Below are 21,373 nucleotides of genomic sequence, written 5' to 3'. Positions count from 1 at the left end.
TTAGGAAAAGAGGAGAAAAGGTAACAGGACAGAGAAGTAGGGGAGGGGAAGGGACATGGGGACATGGGGACATGGGGAGGAAGGGCACCTCAGCTGGGCTCCCATAGCAGCCCAGGCCACTGGTAGCAGCAGGCCCAATGCTGTACCAAAATGTTCTGTGTGGCCCCCCACTCCTCATTTGTGACTTTCTGCATTAATTACCATCGACACACACACACACACACACACACACACACACACACCTCTGATCAGATGCTCATTTAGCAAAATAATAGTGGTAGCTTCACTCCTGGGGACTATGAACTCTCCAAACCATGGTTTCTTGACCAGATTTATAGTATCAGGTATATATTTATTCCTGTATAGCAAGCCTTAAATCCAAACAGAAAGCAGTTAATCACCTCCATAACATTCAGGGAAGTGTTGCACTCAGGGCCATTATGGTAGTTCACAGGGTTCACATCACAGATGGATAAATCACTAGACAATTGCCCCTGCTGCACTCTCAGCAGGCTGCATAGCTCCTCCCGTACTATGAAAGCTACCAGAATGGAGGAAGCTTTTTGGTCAGTACTGGTTTGATCTCTCCGTACCCTGTGACCAATGTTTGTGGTATCTTCAGCAGTAGGTTCTTACCATCAAGTTCTGGTGAGCAAGCAAGAGCAGTAGTAATAGTTAGTATTGGTCTACGGGTTTCCAGGGCATCCTGACCAACAACTCAATGGGGAAGATGTTGAACACCTACCACTGAGATTTGTATTGGGCAGCCTATGGCTTCTTGGAGGAGCATTATTCCTGATGTAGGATAACTCCAAATAAACTCACACATATATGAAGTTTATAAAATAGTAGGTTTTCACATGGCTTTTCAAACATCATTAATGTTAGCTGTCTTGCCTTACTCACTGAGGAAAGCTCTCTCAGCAAATCCAGACTCACTAGCTAGCTCAGGGCTGCACACTCACTTAGCATTTACATGGGTTCTAACATCCAAACTTTGATCTTCATGCTAGTACAGTAAATATTTTAATCACTGAGCCCTGTCTCCAGCTCCCAACCTTCTACGTACGTCACGGAGAACTAGGGGAGAGGAGCTGAAAATATCCAAACATGAAGAAGTAATAAGAGACGAGAGAGCTGGCTATCTGATGGGACGCAATACACTTTATATCCACATGCTGAAACACTGTGGTGTACCCCATAAATACACATGGTCATTACACTGGGTTACAATAAACATGGCATCAGGATAGAAAATCTGTCACCTAAGCTAGTTCCCAATGCCTGTTGTGGAGCCTGTGATATAGAGATCTGTGTATTTGTCAAACCCCTGAAGAAACGGAAATTTTGGCCTCAGAAGGTTCCAAGGCAGTGACCTTGTTATTGTTCCTAGGGTAAGCTATTTTAATATTTCTCAGTATGTCAGCACCGAGTGCTTCCTCCTAATCTCACATGTAAAATCTATCTGAAAAGGCCGCCTAGAAACCCAAAGAACACAGCAACAAAAGAACCCGGCGACAAGGGGACGTTTACACAGTCTCTTGAATAGCTGAGTTCCAGGGGGCCACGGCAGCAAATGCAACAATTCATGTGCAACCAATCCTGAAATGTTCCTTGCAGGAGGTGAGTTTTGAGTCACATTTTAAAGGCAGTGAGAGCCATTTACTGAAGCCAGGAAACTGGGGGGGGAACGATCTCGCCAAAACCACGAGTCTTAAAGCAAGACAGACTCAACTTTTTCCTTTTGCCCTGGGGGAATAAATTATCTCTGAGACAGATGAGGGGCAGGGAGGAGGGTGTAAGATCAGGTAGGGAGAAGTGGGTAGAGAGTTGCTCAAGGAAGCAGCCTGGGCTGTGTTCTGAAGCAGGATTGATGGGAAAGGTTAGTTCCTGAGCAACCGTGAGGAACCAGGGCCATAGTCACTGGTGACTGACAGGCTGCAGAAAGTTAGAGTCTCTTAGATGAGCAGAGACAGCGACTGGGATGGTTGAGGGAGAGAGCAGGGCAACTGGGGGAGACAATGAACCATGTGGGATGCACATGGGAAGCAGCGGTAAGGGATCCTTCCAGGCTTACTAAGGTGAAATACTGTGATGTCAGTGAGATCTGATGATCTGAGTTCTATTCCCTGGACCCATGTGGTAGAAGGAGAGAACTGATCTCCACACGTGTGCCTTGGTGCATTACACACACACACACACACACACACACACACACACACACACAGAGCATATGCATGCACACTCATACATGCAAGCAGAGAATTGACTTGCAGTGTTCAGTTATAGCACACGCAAAAAAATTAAACTATTCTCATTCTCATTTCATTGGCCAGAACAAATCAAATAGCTGTGTCCATCTTGAGATGTGCCAAGGGAAAGTGGACCAGAGACTTAGTAAACATATCAATGCATATTACACCCAGGGTTGCTGCATACATAGCTGCTTGGGGTCTTCTGTGAGGCCCTGGTATTTTCAGGCTGTAGATCCTACAGGTTGCTTGTGTGTACTCACAGATTTCCTGCTTCTGAGACACTTTTTGACCATCTCTTTTTACTTTAATTTCTTAAGACACACTTTAAAATCTTGAGCTTAACACTTGTGATGATCAGTTTAATGGTTAACTTCGAATAGCATAGAATTGTCTGGGAAGAGAGTCTCAGTGAGGAACTGTTTACATTAACCTGTGGATATATCTGTGGAAGATATATCCATATGTCTTAGTAAGGTTAATTGATGTGGAAAGACTCAGTCCACTGTGAGTGACACCATTCCCTAGGCAAGGGGCACTGACCTGTATAAGAGTAAAGAAATAGAACTTAGTGCAAGCAAGCAAGCAAGCATGAACACATTCATTTCTCCCTGGTCTTCACTGTGGATGTGATGTGACTAGCTGTTTAAAGTTCCTGCCTTGACTTACCCACACCAATGGAACTGTAAGCTGAAATAAACCCCTTTCTCCTCTTAAGCTGCTTTTGTATCAATGTATTTTATAACGCAACAGAAATGAAACTAGAATAACACTGTAGATTTTGTTCAGCTTTAAGGGAATTGTCATCTGAATAAATGTTAACATCTGTGCAAAGAAACACAAATAACTGAAGAGGACTTGGTTTAGGTTCTGAGGAGTCACCTGTGTAGAATCAAGAGCCTAGATCACTCTCTGGAAGACAGAGATGCCAAATTGAGAGGCTGGCATGGCTAACTGAAGAAGACCTGCCAAGAGCGTACCCTGAATGGAAGCATGTTTACGCTGCATTCTGTGCAGGCAGGCCCATATCCAAGGGCATAGTCGATACCAGGGAGAGGATGACTCCATGTACAGAAGGATCCCTTTGTTGGCAAATAGCACCCCTGCGTAAGTGGACTGTGCAGAGGTCTTTTGGTCTCTCTGTATTTAGTGTTAGGTATTTGAAGCAGTGAATATCTGTTTTCTTTCTGTTTATGTGCTCCAAGATCATGGAGATAACATGTCCTTTGTAGGTTAAAATATAGGATTGCAACCGTGGTATGTAATGTAAGAGCTTGTTCATCTCCCTGTCAAAAACATATTAAGCAGGGACTCAATCAGTAAAGTGCTTGCTGTATAAGCATGGGACCCGAATTCAAATCCCTTGAACCTACTGAAAGCCAGACAACACTAATGTAGATCTATAATTTCAGGGCTCCTAAGGAGAAGTGGGAGGCAGAGCTAGGGGAGTTCCTGGCAGCTCTTGAGGCAGGTTAGCCTTGTGAATGTGATGATGAACAACAAGAGACCATGCCTCAAAACAAAGTGGAAGGCCATGATAGACGCTCAAGTAGTCCCTCTGACTATGGCATGCATATTATGGCATGAGTGTACCTTCATTTACACACAGAAATACCTAAACACATATGAAGATTTAAAAAACAAAAAGAAGGTGAATGGCTTCTGAAGACAGTAGGCAAGGTTGATCTCTGGCCTTCATGCACAGACCCCGCCCACCACCTGGATATACCCTATATGAACTGAATAGTCTGAATAAGAATGGCTCCTATATTTGAATGCCTGGTCTCCAATTAGTGGAACTGTTTGGTAAGGAATAGGAGACATGGACTTGTTGGAGGAAGTGTGTTGCTGGGAGATAGGCTTTGAGATTTCATAAGCCCACACCAGGCCCAGTGTCTGTCTTTCTCTTGGTCTACAACTTGTGGATCTGTTGTGTATTCTCAGCTACTTCTCTAGCATCATGTCTGCCTGTGTTCTGCCTCAATTCCTGATCATGGATTAATCTTCTGAAACAAAGCTAGCTCCAATCAAATGCTTTCTTTTATAAGTTGCCTTGGTCATGGTGTTTCATCGCAGTAATAGAACAGTATCCGAGGTACGCACATGTACACATGCAGCAAATACCTCTGACTAGCCACTGTTGCAGGCACTTGTAGTGTGTTGGACTAGGCAGATGCTGAGATGTGCTATTTAGGTCCCATGATGAAAGCTGCCAGGGACACTACTGGCAGATGTCTTTCATCTTTCTCTCCTTCTCTCCCCCTCTGAGCAGCAGAGAGATATATCCTTCAAGATTATGTCCCCTCTAGACAGCACCCCACCTCTAGTACCATTTCAATGAGGGATACAAAAACATCCTGTATTAATGAGAGGCCTCATTTTTAGATGTCCCTCCCAGGACACTAACGCTTCTGATAGATCGATCTATCGATTGATTGATTTGATCCTAGGGATCAAACTCAGGGCCTTGCACTTGTCAGGTTGATTTGCAAAGATAAAGATATCAAAGAGGGCTTTCTGAGGTTCAGAGAAAGGTAGCCTAATCAGGATTTTATGAAACTCCAGCGTACAACTTGAACAATCAAAATCCATATGCAACTTCTTTGCTGGTTTTATGAGCTAAGGAGGCTGACGACTCAGAAAGGGAGTGAGCAGGGCAGGAGGAGAGACCAGCAGCAGGCAGCCTCTGCTCTAAAAAGTGACTCTATAATTCAGACTGCTGTTAAAATCAGTGGCCAGACACATGAATCCTATGAGGGGTCAGGCAAAACCACTCATATGAAAATCACCCCTTGAACTTTCCTGGCTACCCTGACATGTTCTCTCATCTCCCCTCCACATGGGTGCTCAAACAGGCAGCAGAGTGTGCTACACTGCACACATACACACACATGCATGTACATGGACACACATATACATGCATACACATACATATACACATGCACATGCACACACATACACATACATGCATTTACATGGACACACACATATATGCATACACATACACACACACATGCCCTGTCCCCCCCACATACACATGCACATGCATACACACACACACACACACACACGCACATGCATGACTGCACAACAAGCACAACTCATCATGAGTTATCTTACACAGCTGGAGAAGCCTGGGCTTCCACAGTCAGCTCTGTGCCTCCAAACAATTTGCTATATGTCTTGTATCAGAGAGAAACTATATTCGGCTGCCAGTACAGAGACCCAGTAAAAATTACTTAAACAAGATAAAGATTTGTTTATCTCCTGAATAAGGAAAACCAGATGTAAGAACAGAAAGATAGAAGGAACTTGGATCCAAACAATTACAAATTCACCATAAAAATCCTGGAGTCTTCACATCTGGCGGGGAAGAGGCACGAGAAAGGAAAGGGGGGGATGCCCAGAGTGTTTTTAACCTTTTAAGGATCTTTCCCATAAACCTTAACAACAACTTAGGCTCAGATTCACTGGCCCTAACTTGGTTAAGTGTCTCCTCTCCACTCTGGTCCTGTAGGCACATGATTTGTAATTAAAGTAATGATCAATTTTTTGTATTTCTATGACTGAGTAATTTTATGTTCTAGATATAAAATGTCCCCAAAAGCTTATGTGTTAAACACTTGATCTCCAGTTGGTGGCTCTGTTAAGAGATGATTGGATTATGAGGACATTCCTGGATTAAGGCAGCGATGAACTTGTAGTTGACAATGGACTATCAGGAACTGGTGTGTAGTGGGAGGAGATGGGTCACTGAGGTTATGCCTTTGAAGGGTATATATTGTCCACTGCCTTTTAAAAAAATATTTGAATTATCTGTAATAGTGTGTATATGTGAGTGTGTGTATGAGTACATGAATGCATGTACCTTGGAGGCCAGAGGCCTGAGATTTCCTGTAGCTGGAGCTGCAAGATTGTGAGATCTCTATGTGGGTACTGCTAACTTGGTCATCAGCAAGAATGATGCATGTTCTCAACTGTTGAGCCATCTCTCCAACTCCTACTCAGATTCTTTTCTTTCTGTCACCCTGCTTCCTGGCCACCACGAGACAGGCAGCTTTCTCCTGCCACAATCGTCTTGCCCTGATGATTCTGCCTTGCCTCAGACCTCAGAGTAATAGAACATGCCAGGTATGCCTGCCCCCAGATCTCTGAAACCGCAAGCCAAAATAAACCCTTTGTCCTTAGGTGGTTTTTTCCAGATACGTTTTTCTCTTCTTAGAAAGTTGATGGGTTTTCTTAGAGTTTTGATCGGCCTTTGTTTTTGTATTGTCTATAGTTACTATAGACAGCCTCTGTCTCCTTCTCTCACCCCCATCCTCTGTATAGCAGACACACTTTCTTTCTTCTTCACTGGGACCTTTCTTGTAGGAACTTCTGTCTGGAACTTCAGCCTTGGCCTTGTGAGTTGGAAATGTTATTTCCTGGGGTCAGGGTATTCTGCCTCTCTTAATTGGAATTTCACTTTACTGAAAATTTTCTACCTGATTGTTTCTGGACCAGCAATCATTAGAATTCTAACACCAACTTGAAAAAAGACTGCTCATTGAAGAAGGAGTGGTGGCAGACCATTCCAGGCAGAGGTAATGATATAAGCAAACTTACCAAGCTGGGGAAGACAAACTCACACAGAGGAATAAAGTAACCCTGAACTACAGATTATAGTGACTGGAGTTAGTTAGCTCCAATTAGGCAGTGAGGTAGGGCCCATGGCAACCACTCCCTTGATTGGATCACTTCTCTGTGGGTAGAGAGAACACATGGACACTAGCATGAGGGCTTCTTACTGGCTTAGGGCAGTGTGAGCTGAAAAAATAACCAGTCTCAATAAAGATGCCTCAACCTCCAGCCAGTTCCCACTATAAGACCTGTAAAATACCACTAGGCAGAGGAACATGGAGGTATTCCTCCCTAAAGATTCCTTCTACTTTCAGGGTTCTTTCTCACTTTTTCTTTCTATGTTCACTATGCTTACCCCTTGACCCCCTTTCTTTATTCTTTGTGGGTATGAGACAAGAAACTCGAAAACTGTGGCCTGTGGGTGACCTCTGATCATCCGCACCTAGCTTCCCAAGGTAAGCTCCCAAGAGATGAGAGATGCTCAACACTATCGAAAAACGTCATCACGATCTGAGGACAGAAGATGCTTTCTGAGTTCCAGAGAACCTATGATGAACTGAGAAGCATGTTGCACTTGGCAAGTCTGTGGCCTGAGGTGGTCTATTTATCCAGATCCCATGCTTAAAAACCCCTTGAAGTTTTGTGCAGGAAATAGGGTCTCTTCCATTTCTGGTTGTGGGGTTCCAGTCCCTACTCAGATTGGAATGCAGCCAGGTGCCCACCCCATCAGCAGCACAGCGCTTGAGTTTTCTCAAGAAGGAAAGAACATCATGAGAATGTGAAAAGGAACCATTGGGTTAGATGATGTAAATTGCAAAGTCCTTGATTTTCCTATTAGCTATGAAATGTTAGGATTTAAACCAGTTTAAGCCAGACTTTGTGACAAGCCTATAATGTCATCACTTGAGAGATTGAGGCAGGAGTTCCAGGTTATCCTGGGCTACAGAGAAAGTTTGAGAACAGCTTGAACTGTTTGAGACCCTGTCTTAAAGAAATAACAACAACAAAAACCAAAAACAAAACAACGAAGCAATTCCTACAGCACTTCAAATCTCCCTTTCCTTAAAATGCTATAGATTTCTCACTTAAATACAGTTTGTGTCCCTTTAAAGTAGCTAAGGGCAAAGACCTTCCTTCCTTCCAGCTTCTCAGTTATTAGTTTATTTTATATTTGAAACATTTCTGCATGTGACACAGGGGACTGGGTCAGACATCACCTCACCTCATAGACTCTTTCTGGCTCCACATCACAGGGCTCCTGGGTATTTTTACATTATTATTGGTTGAAGCATATTTAAAATATCTTTCCTTCATAAATACATGTGTGAATAGCTTCCTCGTCTCCCTACAATACCTACTTTATGGTAGGAAGTAGTCACTGGGCAAATATTTTATGGAGAGGCTCATTACCTCAAAAAGAAAACTGTTTCACCCTTAATACCAGAACCCAGATGAGGCACTCCACTCTGCTTCTCTCCTCAGGTTAGTTTTGCCCTTGTCAATCAAGGCACATAGCTGATTTTATTATAATAGCTGATTATGAAGAAAGAATCAGAAGGGAAAATAACCAACTAAATTGGTTAGACAAACTGTGGGAAGGAATGTATAGAGCTCGGACAGAGTACCTTGGGATAGCAACCGTTCTGTTTGGAAGTAGCCACCAAAATCTAAAACCCAATTTGTAACTTTCGTTAGGAAAAGTTGAAAGTTTTGGACTCATTCACTGTTTTTCTTCAATTAACAGGTATCTGGATTAATGCTGAACCCACAGGGACAAGAGAACAGGCAGCTTCTGGGCTAATATTAAATTATCAGTGAGAGAATACCATGTGTGTTCTTTTGTGATTGGGTTACCTCACTCAGGATGATATTTTCCAGTTCCATCCATTTACCTAAGAATTTCTTGAATTCATTGTTTTTAATAGCTGAGTAATACTTTATTGTGTAAATGTGCCACATTTTTTGTATCCATTCTTCTGTTGAAGGACATCTGGGTTCTTTCCAGCTTCTGGCTATTATAAATAAGGCTGTTATGAACATAGTGGAGCATATGTCCTTGTTATATGTTGGAGCATCTTCTGGGTATATGCCCAGGAGTGGTCTAGCTAGGTCCTCAGGTAATGCTATGTCCAATTTTCAGAGGAACTGCCAGACTGATTCCCAGAGTGGTTACACCATCTTGCAGTCCCACCAACAATGGAGGAGTGTTCCTCTTTCTCCACACCCTCGCCAGCATCTACTATCACCTGAGATTTTGATCTTAGCCATTCTGACTGGTGTGAGATGGAACCTCAGGGTTGTTTTGATTTGCATTTCCCTGATGACTAAGGATGCTGAACATTTCTTTAGGTGCTTCTCGGCCATTTGAATTTCCTCAGTTGAGAATTCTCTGTTTAGCCCTGTACCCCATTTTTAATAGGGTTATTTGGTTGTCTGTAGTCTAATTTCTTGAGCTCTTTGTATATATTGGATATCAGCCCTCTATCAGATGTGGGATCAGTAAAGATCTTTTCCCAATCTGTTGGTTGCCGTTTTGTCTTATTGACAGTGTCCTTTGCCTTACAGAAACTTTGCAATTTTATGAGGTCCCATTTGTCAACTCTTGATCTTAGAGCATAAGCCTATTCAGGAACTTTTCCCCTGTGCCCAAGTATTCAAGGTTCTTCCCCATCTTCTCTTCTATTAGTTTCAGTGTATCTGGTTTTATGTGAAGGTCCTTATTAGCTCAGAAGCTGGCAATACCCAAGATTCAACTCACAGACCCACATGAAGCTCATGAAGAAGGAAGACCAAGTGTGGGTGCTTTGGTCTTTCTTAGAAAGAGTAACAAAATACTCAAGGGAGCAAATATGGAGACAAAGTGTGGGGCAGAAACTGAAGGAGGGGCTCTCTGGAGACCATTCCACCTGGGTATCCATCCCATGTGCAGTCATCAAAGGTAGACACTGATGTAGATGTCAGGAAGTGCATGTTGACAGGAGCCTGATATATAGATGTCTCCTCAGAGGTCTGCCAGAGTCTGACATATTCAGAGGCGGATGCTCACAGCTAACCATTGAACTGATCAAGGGGTTCCCAATGGAGGAGTTAGAGAGAAGGAACTGAAGGAGCTGAAAGGGTTTGTGGCCCCATGAGGAGAGCAACAATACCAACCAACCAGAGCTCCCAGGGTCTAAACCACCAGCCTGGGAGCACATAGGGTGGGACCCATGGCTCCAGCTGTATATGTAGGGGAGAATGGCCTTTTTGGGCATAGGTGGGAGAGGAGATCCTTGGACCCATGGAGGCTGGATGCCGAGTGTTGGGGAATTAGAGCATGGGGAGGTGGGAGTTGGGGGTGGGGGCATATCCTCATGGAAGCAGGAGGAAGGGGGATGGGATAGGGGGTTCCTGGGTGGGTGGGGGAATGGGGTAAGGGGATAATATCTGAAGTGTAAATAAAATATTCAATAATTAAAAAAAAAGAGAGAGAACCAGTGGAGGAAGATAAGAGTCCTTCCTGTGTGAAGGACTCTTCACACTATGACCTCACAGGTCAATGGAATTCCCACTCCCACAATTATATCATCTTCAAGTGGGGAAGTTCAACCTTCCTAAATGTTACGGTGCAGAAAGGGGAAGGAAAGTGGAAATGCCCTTCCTACCTTGGGCTGATATCGGTAGCTAAGGGAATCAGGTGAGTGAAGATTAAGACAAGTTGATTGAGAAGCTTGTGGCCCCACAGGACTGTGGGTTGATAGGGCAGGGAGTGTGAGAATCTAGAAAAACAAGTTACATCTGTTTGGGAACTGGAGCTGTACTAAAGCTCCATCCTGCCTACCAGATTCACTCTACCTTCCTACAGTTTCTCTTCGCCTGAAAACCCCAGCTTAGTCCCTCTAAAGACTTACAGCTTCCCATGGAGCTGGGTTACTTCCCATGGAGCTCAGTTACTGTTCTTCCAGAGGATCTAGGTTTGGTTACCAGCCCCAGCATAGTAGTTAGTAATCATCTGTAACTCTAGTTTCAGGGGATCTGACACCCTCATCGCTGTGAGCTCATACACACGTGCAAACATTCCTCACACATAAAAACAAATACGCCTTTAAAGGGAGAGGGCTGGGCATAGTTGAATCCCAACGCTAGGAGGCAGAGATAGGTGGATCTCTGTGAGTTTGAAGTGAGCCTCATCTACATGAACAAAGAACAAACAAAAGAGAGAAAGATGCTGCTTCTGGATCGGAGTGACAATTGTCTAGCTTCCCTTTGCTAGTTTCTGCTCAATCTAGTTATTCTGGAATCATTTATAGATGTGTGTGCGTGCGCGCGCATGTGTGTGTGCAGGCATGTGCATGCGGGCACGAATTCATAATTCGTATGAATGAATGTAACTATACAGAGTTTGGGTCTGTATATACATTTACATACAATATATCTATCATCTACACACATGCATATACATGTATGCATATGTTCACATTTCTGCTTATGCTTTTTTTATAGCAGGAAAATGCAATATTGACTAAGCTAAAACAAAGTACTGAAGGCTCTAAATGAATGCAAGGTGTTTTGTGATGACTGTGGGCGTGTGTTTGTGTGTGTGTGTGTGTGTGTGTGTGTGTGTGTGTGTGTGTAGGGGGGAGCCTCACCACAGCAGTCATGTCTCCAAGGCAAGGAAGGACCAGGACCATTCTTTGGAAATAATGAAGTTCTATACCTCTAGCCACAGGGCCACTGGACCCAATCCAAGTCTCCAGATGGCAGAAAGGATAACCTTTTTGGGGAGACACCTACCCCAAATCAGACAGCTCCACCTGTGCCTTAACATGACAGCTGTGGACTTGGATGGTGGGATGCTGCTGGGGTGTCCTGCAAGTGGGTCTCAATCTTAGAGGCACATTAGAATCTCCCGAGGAGCTTCCAAACCACTCCCACAGAGTCCTACCGGAGAGATTCTCATCTGATGGCCCGAGTGGATCCGGCCATGGGACTGGGTTCATCCCACATACAATAAGGGTGTTGGTATCTGGAAGTAGAAATTATGAAGACAACCTGTCTTCTTGTTTCCCCTTTTCCAAAGGTGGAGATCTGTGGAGAGAAGCAGGACAGGAACGCACACTGTACTTAGACACCCTGCCTGGAGCCCACAGGCTCCGTGTCTGTGTGGACCGTGTCATTGCACATCTGGTCCAGAGCCCTGTTCAGACTGTCATAATCCTGTATGATAAAGCTCTAAGGAGTGATGACAGAGAGGAGCCTAAATGTTCTGGGGTTCCTTGCCATAGGGTAGGGAGTAGGATCATTTGTGGACACAAAATCCCAGGGACAAGAGGACTCTGTTTCAGCAAATTGATTTATAAGAAAAATATCGGAAGCAAAAGTCACACATGGGAATATTGTTATTGGAAAGAGCATTTGTGGAAAGAATTTTTATAAATGTAAAGAGCTTTGAGTTCAAGCCATATTTAAAAACATAGCCGCATGGGTGGCAGGAAGGAGGGCAACAGCTGTGTTCAGCTATTTCCCTGAAGTGATGAATACCAAGTCCCATTTAACTATCTTTCAATGGGCCAAAGTGGTTCTGTGTGGCTCCTGTTTTCTTTTGGAAGTGCTCGGATAACCCCACTGAGGTCTTAGTGAGCCAGCAAGCATGATCAAACGTGGTAGTGATGGTCTGTCTTCAGAGACACTGTTGCCTGGGGTGATTCCAGGTCTAACCTTCTTGGAAATGGAGACAAACTATGAACGAGAAGTTTGCTGGGATTCTAGTACCTGAATGCAGATCTAAGTCTATGATATTAAGCTGTGTCTTAGTTAGGGTTTTATTGCTGTGAACAGACACCATGACCAAGGCAAGTCTTATAAAGACAACATTTAATCAGGGCTGGCTTATAGGTTCAGAGGTTCAGTCCATTAACATCAAGGAGCGACCATGGCAGCATCCAAGCAGGCATGGTGCAGGCAGAGCTGAGAGTTCTATATCTTCATCTGAAGGCTGCTAGCAGAAAACTGGCTTCCAGGCAGCTAAGATGAGGGTCTTAAAGCCCACACCCACAGTGAGACACCTACTCCAACAGGGCCATATCTTCTAATAGTGCCATTCCCTGGGCCAAGCATACACAAACCACCACAGGCTGAGGGCATAGCTCAGGAATAGAGCATCTGTTTAGCAAGCCTAAGGCTTTGCTTGGGTTTGAGCCTTAGCACTGTGCTCATGTACACACACACATGTATCCATAAATCCAGGGCCCTTGACTCAGGGGTCTCATGGAAGACATTTTCCTCCCTTTCTTTAGTCCACAGTATGATAAAATGGATGAGTCCTGGGTGTTTGGGGAGATGTTTATTGAGGACATAGAAGGATTTACAAGTTGAAAGAAGGGAAGGATGGGTGGATGTGATCTAAACACATTGTATTATTCGTGAATGAAATGAGCAAAGAATAGATAAAAAGTCAGATAGAAATTTATTTTCCACAGTTCTAAAGACAGAAGGAGCCAGGGAGATGGATCAGCAGACAAAAGCACTTTGCTCTCAAGTCTGATAGACTTCAGTCCTCAGGACCCACCAAATCTGTAATCCCAGCACTCCTGTAGAGGTGGAGGCAAGAGAAACAAGTGGAAGCTCAACCATGCAGTGGTAGAAACAAGTGACACCCTGCCTCAAAACAAGGAAGGACCAGGGAATCAACTTCTGCAAAGTTGCCCTCTGACCTCTATACATACAAGGTACACGTGTGCCCCGCCCTCACAATAAACAAATAAAGTGGATGAATAAATAAATAGGTGGCGTTTAAAAGGATCAAGTCAGAAGTGAGGTTGTAACTACACCCTTCCCAGAAGATGAGCATCGTGACATCCAACGGCAGAGAAAGAAACATCCCCCAGTGCTGTTCTGTAACAGCATTAATCTGGGCATGAAGGCAGAGCCCTGAGACCTCAACATTCACAAACACCTGCCTGCACGGTGCAAGGGGATTATTTCCAATACCAAATGAGGTGGGGATTGACCAAACATTCAAAGAATAGCACTCTGCCTTTGTACTCCCTCAAATTTGTCTCTTTTTAGTACATAAAAAGCATGGATTCCCTTCCTAACAGTCCCCAGCAGTCTTAGGTTGTCCCATCATCAATTCAAAAGTCTCAAACCCAGGGTTCTCATCTGAATCAGACAGTCAAGGTACAATTTCATCCTGGGCAGATTCCCTTCCTACAGTGAGCATAAGATACAGAGCACTTTCCACAGGGAAGAAACAGGAAAGAGAAGGAACAGATCTCAGGAGGGAGAAGGGGAAGCCAGGGGCCTTGAGAGTGACAGAGAGCCTCAGGCAATAGTTTTGGTGGGTGAGGAGTCCCGGGAAACCAGGAACCGCTAGCCTTTCCTCAGTGGCTTTCTGGATCCTTTGTCTTATAACTCAAAGAAAACCTGAGAGAGAGAGAGAGAGAGAGAGAGAAAGAGAGAGAGAGAGAGAGAGAGAGAGAGAGAGAGAGAGAGAGAGAGAGGGAATCTGAAAGAGTAATTTCTTAAAGGTTCACAGGTGAGAGTTTAAGACATAGGAAGCCATCATGCCTTGCCCTCTGCCTGCTCTACCACCCCCCATAAGACTCTGGACACTGCTGGAAGCACTGCTCACTTTCCTTCAAATGTCTTTCTCTCTATGCATGAGTGTTTGTGTGTGTGCGCGCACGTGTCCATGCGCAAACCATGGCACATGCAGAGATCATAGGACAACCTCAGGCATCTACCTTTGCCTTCCACTTTCGGGGGGGGGGGGCGGTAGGCCTGGACTCTCTTCTGACTTGTCTTTGTGCCAAGGCTACACTGCTGCTTTGCTGCTGCTCTGATCTCTAGCACCCACCTTTAGAAAGAAGGAGGGAACTTGGGAAGGATGATGTAAAAGCTCCATGAAAGTGTCATAATACACCACCCAAGGGTTCACTGTAAGCCCCTGCACTTCTCTGCTGGGACAAAGCCAATGCTTTTTTTTTTTTTTTTTGGTGATGGTGGTGGTAGTTGTTCTGGTGATCTGGTGATAGGGTCTCATGCAGCTTAGGCTGACCTCAAACTCTCTAAGTAGCTGAAGATCACCCTGAACTCCTAATCCTCCTGTCTCCAACTCCCAAGTGCTGAGAATACAAGTCTGTGCTACCTCACCCAGTTAATGCAATGTTGGGTATCAAACCAGAGCGTTGTGCATTTTTAGGACACTACCAATTGAGCTATACCACCAACCCTTTGCTGTTAATAGTATGTATTTTTGATAAGCACTGGTGGGGTCAAGAGACAGACTCTGGAATTCACCAGTGCACTTGCAGGGTCAGAGAACACAGTATGGCTGGAGCCCCTTCAGCTGTGCCGCAGTGGGGGTCTGGTGTGTGTCCAGTACATCCCAGGTTTTCTTTCATATTTTCAGTCTTCTGTCTTCACAGTAAGTACATGTTGATTTTAAAGTGATGGTCACACACAGGCTCATCACAGGCCTCTTCTGTTGTTTTTTTTTTTTCTCCGTGTAGCATAAGATGACCATCTATCCAGGTTAACTGAGTCCTACATTAATTTAATTTAATTAGTTAACTTAGTGACTGTTTAGCAGGGTATATCCCAGGACACTTGTATTAACTACACTCTTATCTGTGGTGGCTCACAGTTAATATGGCAGGGAAGGAGTGCCTGAAGGAGTATGAGGCAGCAGGTCATATTGCAGCAGTCAGGGAAGCAGAGAAAAGACAGACAGAAGGACCCAGTTATTAACTACTCGAGTCCCAGTGACCCACTGTCTCAGTGAGACTCCACCTCCTGAAGGTTCTACAGCCTTCTAGAACAGTGCCATGAGCTGGCGGGCACTCCATATTTTAATCGCAACTATGCAATATCCCTAACTTCCTAATGCCGTGTTATATTATGCTAACCAGCATACGCTGTATAGTATGTTGCTCTCTCTCCTTAAGCACAGGAGGTGGAGTCTAGTGGAAGGGAGTTAGGTCACTGGAGGGCCTTTGAAGGGGGTATTGGGGCCCCTTTGCTTCCTGGACACTGCGATATGAATGGTCTTCTCCATCCCACGCTCTGCTCAAAATGAACTCCCTCGTCACTGCTGCAAAACAATGACGGTCAAGTCGCAGTGGACTGAAACGGAGACAAATCCTTCCCTCCTCTTTGCCTTAGGTATTTTCTCACAGCAATGGAACGCTGAAGCTAACAGGGAGCACAATGGTTAGCTACGGAGACTGTGGTGGTTTATATTGATTGTCAGTTTGACAGGCTCTGGAGTCACCGTGGAAACAATGAATGGCATGCTTGTGGGGTAGATTGTAAGCAGGATTGAGAAAGGAAACCCACTCTAAGGTAGGCTGTATCGTCCCACAGGCTTGGGTCCTGGAGTATACGAAGAGGCGAAGGCAGCCTGGCACCTGTATTCATCTCTCTATTTTCAGGTCTGGGGAAAAAATGTGAGCAGCTGTGCCGAGCTTTTGCCAACACACCTACTGCACCACGATGGATTATAGGCGCAAACCGCGAGCCAGAACAGACCAGAACAAACCTGTCCTCCTGTAAGGTGCCATTACAGGGTGTTCGTCACAGCGGTAAGAAACCTTAGTGATGCAGGGCTTTGAAGCCAAGCCGTCTGGGTTCAGACATAGACCATTACTCTGGTAGATTCAGAGGAGCACTGCAGAGACCTTTGCCCCTGGTGCTATCTGTTTCTTGTCCTGAGAATGCATGGAGCTTTGTTGCTTCTTATAAATCAACATAGCAACTATGATGAGCTGCCATGTGCACAGTGGTGGGGCCCAAGACTGGCTTTCCTTAGAGCAGGTACCCTCTTTAACTGGTTTCTGAGGACACAGGTGGTATTTGTGAGTGATCGTATAGAGACCCACAAGGCAAGGGGCCAAGGTGGTCTCTGGCCAACAGTCACTGGGTGCAGAGGCTGTCACTCTAACCCTACTGCAGGAATAGCCATCTGCCAACAGCCACAGATCCTTTCCTGATGGTGTCCCAGACGAAATTTTGGCGCTGGCTAGCCACTGGACTGCAGCTCATGAGAGACCCTCAGCTAGATCATTTAGATCTGGACCCTCGGTCCCTGGGGGATAAGGGCAGAGGGTTGCTTAAGCTGCTGTGTAGCAATCTTGTAGGTAATAATAGATAACATGTATCTAGTCTCAGTACGATCTTGAGAAAGCCATTAAATCAATTCATATCCTAGTTTCCTCATCCAGAACATGAAAATTAAGCTAACTTTGCAGGTCTGGGTGAGCATAAAGCAAGTTAACTAGAATATGCTTGAAGTCATCACTGCTAGAGGTAACTAGTCATACATAAATGTTGGCTAGTGTTTTTAGAGCACCAGCAGATTCTGTGACCCTTCAGGAACAGCCTTCTCAGGTGAGCAATTATAATTGCTCCTTCTGCCTGTCCTCTCTGCTGGCAATTCTAAACTCTCTCTCTCTCTCTCTCTCTCTCTCTCTCTCTCTCTCTCTCTCTCTCTCTCATTTGAATGATGTTTGGTGAGCCTTGCTTGCAGTTAGAGATTTTTCTCAAAGCACAAAAGCACAAAGCACTTTGCTTGGGAGCATGGCCCAGAACCTTCTCTGACAGTTGACTACAATCTGTCACACTCCGTGGCTCTTCCACATGGAGATCTTTCAGCACCATAGAAAGGGCAGGTAGCAATTTAGCATGGCTGTGGATATCTGCTCCATTCATATTTCTTATAATGCATTCCTGTAGGGGCCAGCAGAGCATCAGAGAACTGTGCCATGAAGCAGCCGAGAGAATTCTTTCCAGCTCTGAAGACCAGAGAGAGGCTTCCTGCCTTTCAAGGGTCCTTTTGCTGTTTTGCAAAAAGCTCCTGATCTCTCCTTGCATCTGATCAACTTCCACACTTCCTGTCAGTCTCCTTTATGCATCCTTTCTCTTGTACAATGTACAAGCACCTTGCCTTCAGATCTATCTTCTACCAGGGTCCAGTGGGCACTCTATGCCGGTTACTTTTTCTTCACAGTACTTGATGTGTGTGACCCTCTTTCCCATCCAACAGGTGCTTTTGGTTTTGTGGCAAGAAAATAAGGCAGGAAGGGAAAGGTATGAAGATTAACATGTGGGAGAAAGCAATGGTAGAAAAAGGACAGCCAAGGGCCAACCAGGAACCATGCATAAGGACAGAGCAGGAGAAAAGCTTGAGACCGTGAATGAGCACAAGTGACCCATAAAGGGCTGAGACTCTAGTGAACCAGAGCCACCGAGCTTCTAAACCTCTGGGCTCTGGCCTACACTCTAGAGAGTATCTTTCCCTTCCTTAATAAATAAGCTATTTCTGTCTCTATGCATCCTTCATCCAGTAAGAACCTGGAAGTTGCAGCATGTGCCTTCCAGGCTCTGATCTATGCTTCTGACATTTCACATTCACCTTTGTCTCCTCTTCTCACCTTCCCTTGATCTGGTGGATGTTTCCCATTGTCCCCCAAAGTCAGCTGCCTAATGAACATGCATGGCCTCCGTACGAAAAGATACTAAGGAAAGCTTTGCTGGCTGGCTGATTCTGCTAGAGATGGGTGACACTACAGCTGAGCAACTAGCTCAGTGAGAGAGTGCTTACCTACCAAGTGTACACACCCAACACACACACACACACACACACACACACACACTCACGAAAGTGACCCTCATCAATGCTGAGAACAAAAACAAAACAGTAAGCTGGGATCAAGTTCTGATCCCAGGGATACAATCACAGTTTCAGGATTCCAAATAGATACTGCAGACTATAGAACCATCCTGTTGGTGGTGTCCAATTGGCCATTCGAGAGTGTGTTCCTTCTCCAGTGGCTGACCAGACTGACCGAGGCAAGCACTCACTCACTCTCAAGATAGCTTTGGACACAGCAAAAGACTGATTCTAACTTTAGCTTCTTTCAGAGCACGGGGTTGAGGATGGAAGAGTTTGGGAAGTAGAACACCACACTTTTGCTGTGGTTGTACAGCCTTTGTGGGAGGTGCTTCTGCCAGGGGGGTCCTACCTGCTTATTGCTGCCACTCTGGAGAAGGCTTCACAGTGTGCAAGTTCTATTTTAGCACAGGAAAGAGAATTATTTTCACTGCTGACTTTGTAACTGGCTTTGTGACTGTGGGCAAAAGTCTTCACAGATATAAATCACCCTCCAGAAAATGAGACCTACCGTAGAAGGAAGGAAGGAAGGAGGACAGAAGGAAGGGAGGGAGGAAAGGAGGGAAGAGGAGTGAGGGAGGAATGGAGGGAAGGAGAGAAGGAAGGAAGAGGGTTGCTCACAGACCCAGTATTGTTAGCACCAGGAGCACTCGAGCTTGCTCTTGGTCACCTCCCTCCCCCCACACTTACCACTCCCCTCCCATTCTCCCTCTCCCCTTCTGCCCTTGAGAGACACTATAGTTGTGTGGGTGGGTGGTCGGACAAGTGGGTGGATAGACAGACGGAAGAGGGAGTTTCCTTCTTGGGATTCTTGTAATTGGTATGTGGTTTACATTCCATTCATCTGGAGGACTGTGATATTAATCGGAAACAGCTTGAGCTCAGCTTGCCTGTAGTGTCATAAGGATGCTGAACTCAGGCAGAGGTCTCTGTTTCCCTCCCTACAGGTCAACCCCCTCTTCAAGTGTCTGTCAGCTTCGGTGACTAGCCTACGTGGCTGTCATCTGGACCAAAAGCACCATTACACACAGTTCAAAACAAAAACAAAAGCAAACCCGAGCAGTGCAAAGAAATGTCCAGTGGGGCTAGAAGATGTCTCAGAAGTCTGGACTGCTGGCTGCTCTTCCAGAGGACCTGGGTTTGATTCACAGCACTTGGGTGGTGGTTCACAGCTGTTAACTCCAGTTCCAAGAGATCCCTTTTCTGGCTTCCACTGGCATCAGGCATGTGTGTGGTACACAGACATACGTGCAGACAAAGCACCCATACACATACAATTAAATTATGTTTAAAAATAAGTGTACAATGAAGTTACTGGTGGTCCTCCCCCGAAGAAATATTAATAGTTGTATACTTGCAAAAAAAAAAGTCTGCTCTTCAATCAGTAAAGATTATGTATATTTTATTTACATAAAAATTTTCTATCTCCATAGCTTGAGCCCTTCACGATTTTACTTACTACATATTAAAGATCAAGATCATTTTACCGCACTGCATTCTACGCTGAATTCACATACACTGATAGCTGTAGTTCAAGCTCTGTAACAAACACGACAGATTGGGTAGATTTATAAAGCAATTCAGCTTTCATAGTTCTGTAGGATGGGGTGTGTAAGACAAGCTCCTGTCAGACTCAGGGTCTAACAAGGACACACTTCTTGGTTCCTCTGTCTTGCTAGTCCTCCAGGTGTCTCATAATCATCTTCCCCAAATCTGTTCTCCCAAAACCATCACAATGAAGAATAGTAATTGAACATGGATTAAGAACCATTCAGTCAATGCCATAGTGTTTGGGGAAACTGTTGTCTTAACATGGTATAACTGCTGCCATCTTGAAATCAGAGTGACTGCCCTCAGGTAACTCTCACAAGACTCCCTCCTGGAATGTATGGCTGACCCACAGGCTGCTTGTGTCCTTCACTTTCTAGGATATTTAAGTAGCTAACAATTGCTGAAGGAGGAAGGGACTCTTTGGTGGTATAGCTGCCTTCGCTGCCTTTAAGTTACCCATGATCCTGTGGGAAGCCCCTCACACATACTTTTATATGCTATCTCAATTAAACTCATTGGTTCACTGAGCTGAACTTGGATGGAGTTACTTGATTGATGTATTTTTGCCCTCTCTGTCTGGAGTAAACAGATATAGACTCCCCAGGAAGTCATGCAGCACTTGCTACCTGGACATGAACACACCAGAATGAGAGATGACTGGGGAGAACAAATGCATGGCTCTTGCTATGTGTGGTAAGACACGCATCTGAGGCCAAGCATCTGAGGGTGGCCTATCTATGGGCCCCCTGCTTCCTGTGGTTATGGTGGTGTGACTTCTTACTGTGGCCACAGCTGTGAGGTCCCTACTACTATCAGGTAGTAAGGCTGAACTGTCTGAATGCAGAATACCCTAGGGGGAAATCCCAGATGGCTGTCTTCTTCTATAAGGTATGAAGTGACACTCCTCCTTGATACATGGGGGCCTCTGTGTGAAGACAGTGAATGGTACTATGTGTGAATCAAAAAACGGGTCAAGAGTTAAGGATGGCACTGTAATCTCAAGAAGTAGAACAGATTGTGTGGGATCGTAAGTAGGCTAGAGTAGCCCTTTGTGGTCTCTGCTATGGCAGTATGACATGCAACTGAGCTGCCTCACCAAAAGGAACCCATGTAAAGGGAGAAATTTCATGGATGACATCCTCTGTATTAGCCTCGGGTTTGGAACGAGAGAGGTAGAGCGTATTGGATAGCAAGGAGAGAGAGAATGATGTGCAAATAAAGAAGAATACCACTAAAGTCACATCCTCAACATAGGGAAGGGGAGAATCCATGATTCGGCATGCAGACAGGACCTCAGTCA

At 44.9% G+C, this 21,373-nt stretch overlaps 1 long non-coding RNA gene across 1 annotated transcript; it reads left to right on the top strand.

Moving 5' to 3' along the window:
* Positions 1–1,522: 1,522 nt before the first annotated feature.
* Positions 1,523–19,583, top strand: LOC114632656. Its single transcript, XR_003713121.1, has 3 exons — positions 1,523–1,623; positions 16,286–16,435; positions 19,470–19,583. It is a non-coding gene; the product is annotated as an uncharacterized LOC114632656 (long non-coding RNA).
* The last annotated feature ends 1,790 nt before the right edge of the window (positions 19,584–21,373 follow it).

The sequence above is a fragment of the Grammomys surdaster genome, unplaced genomic scaffold (assembly GCF_004785775.1).
Source record: "Grammomys surdaster isolate TR1022 unplaced genomic scaffold, NIH_TR_1.0 375, whole genome shotgun sequence".
NCBI classification, from domain to species: domain Eukaryota; kingdom Metazoa; phylum Chordata; class Mammalia; order Rodentia; family Muridae; genus Grammomys; species Grammomys surdaster.
The sequence above is the reverse complement of the archived record's forward strand: the minus strand, read 5'-3'. Positions and strand labels throughout refer to the sequence as shown.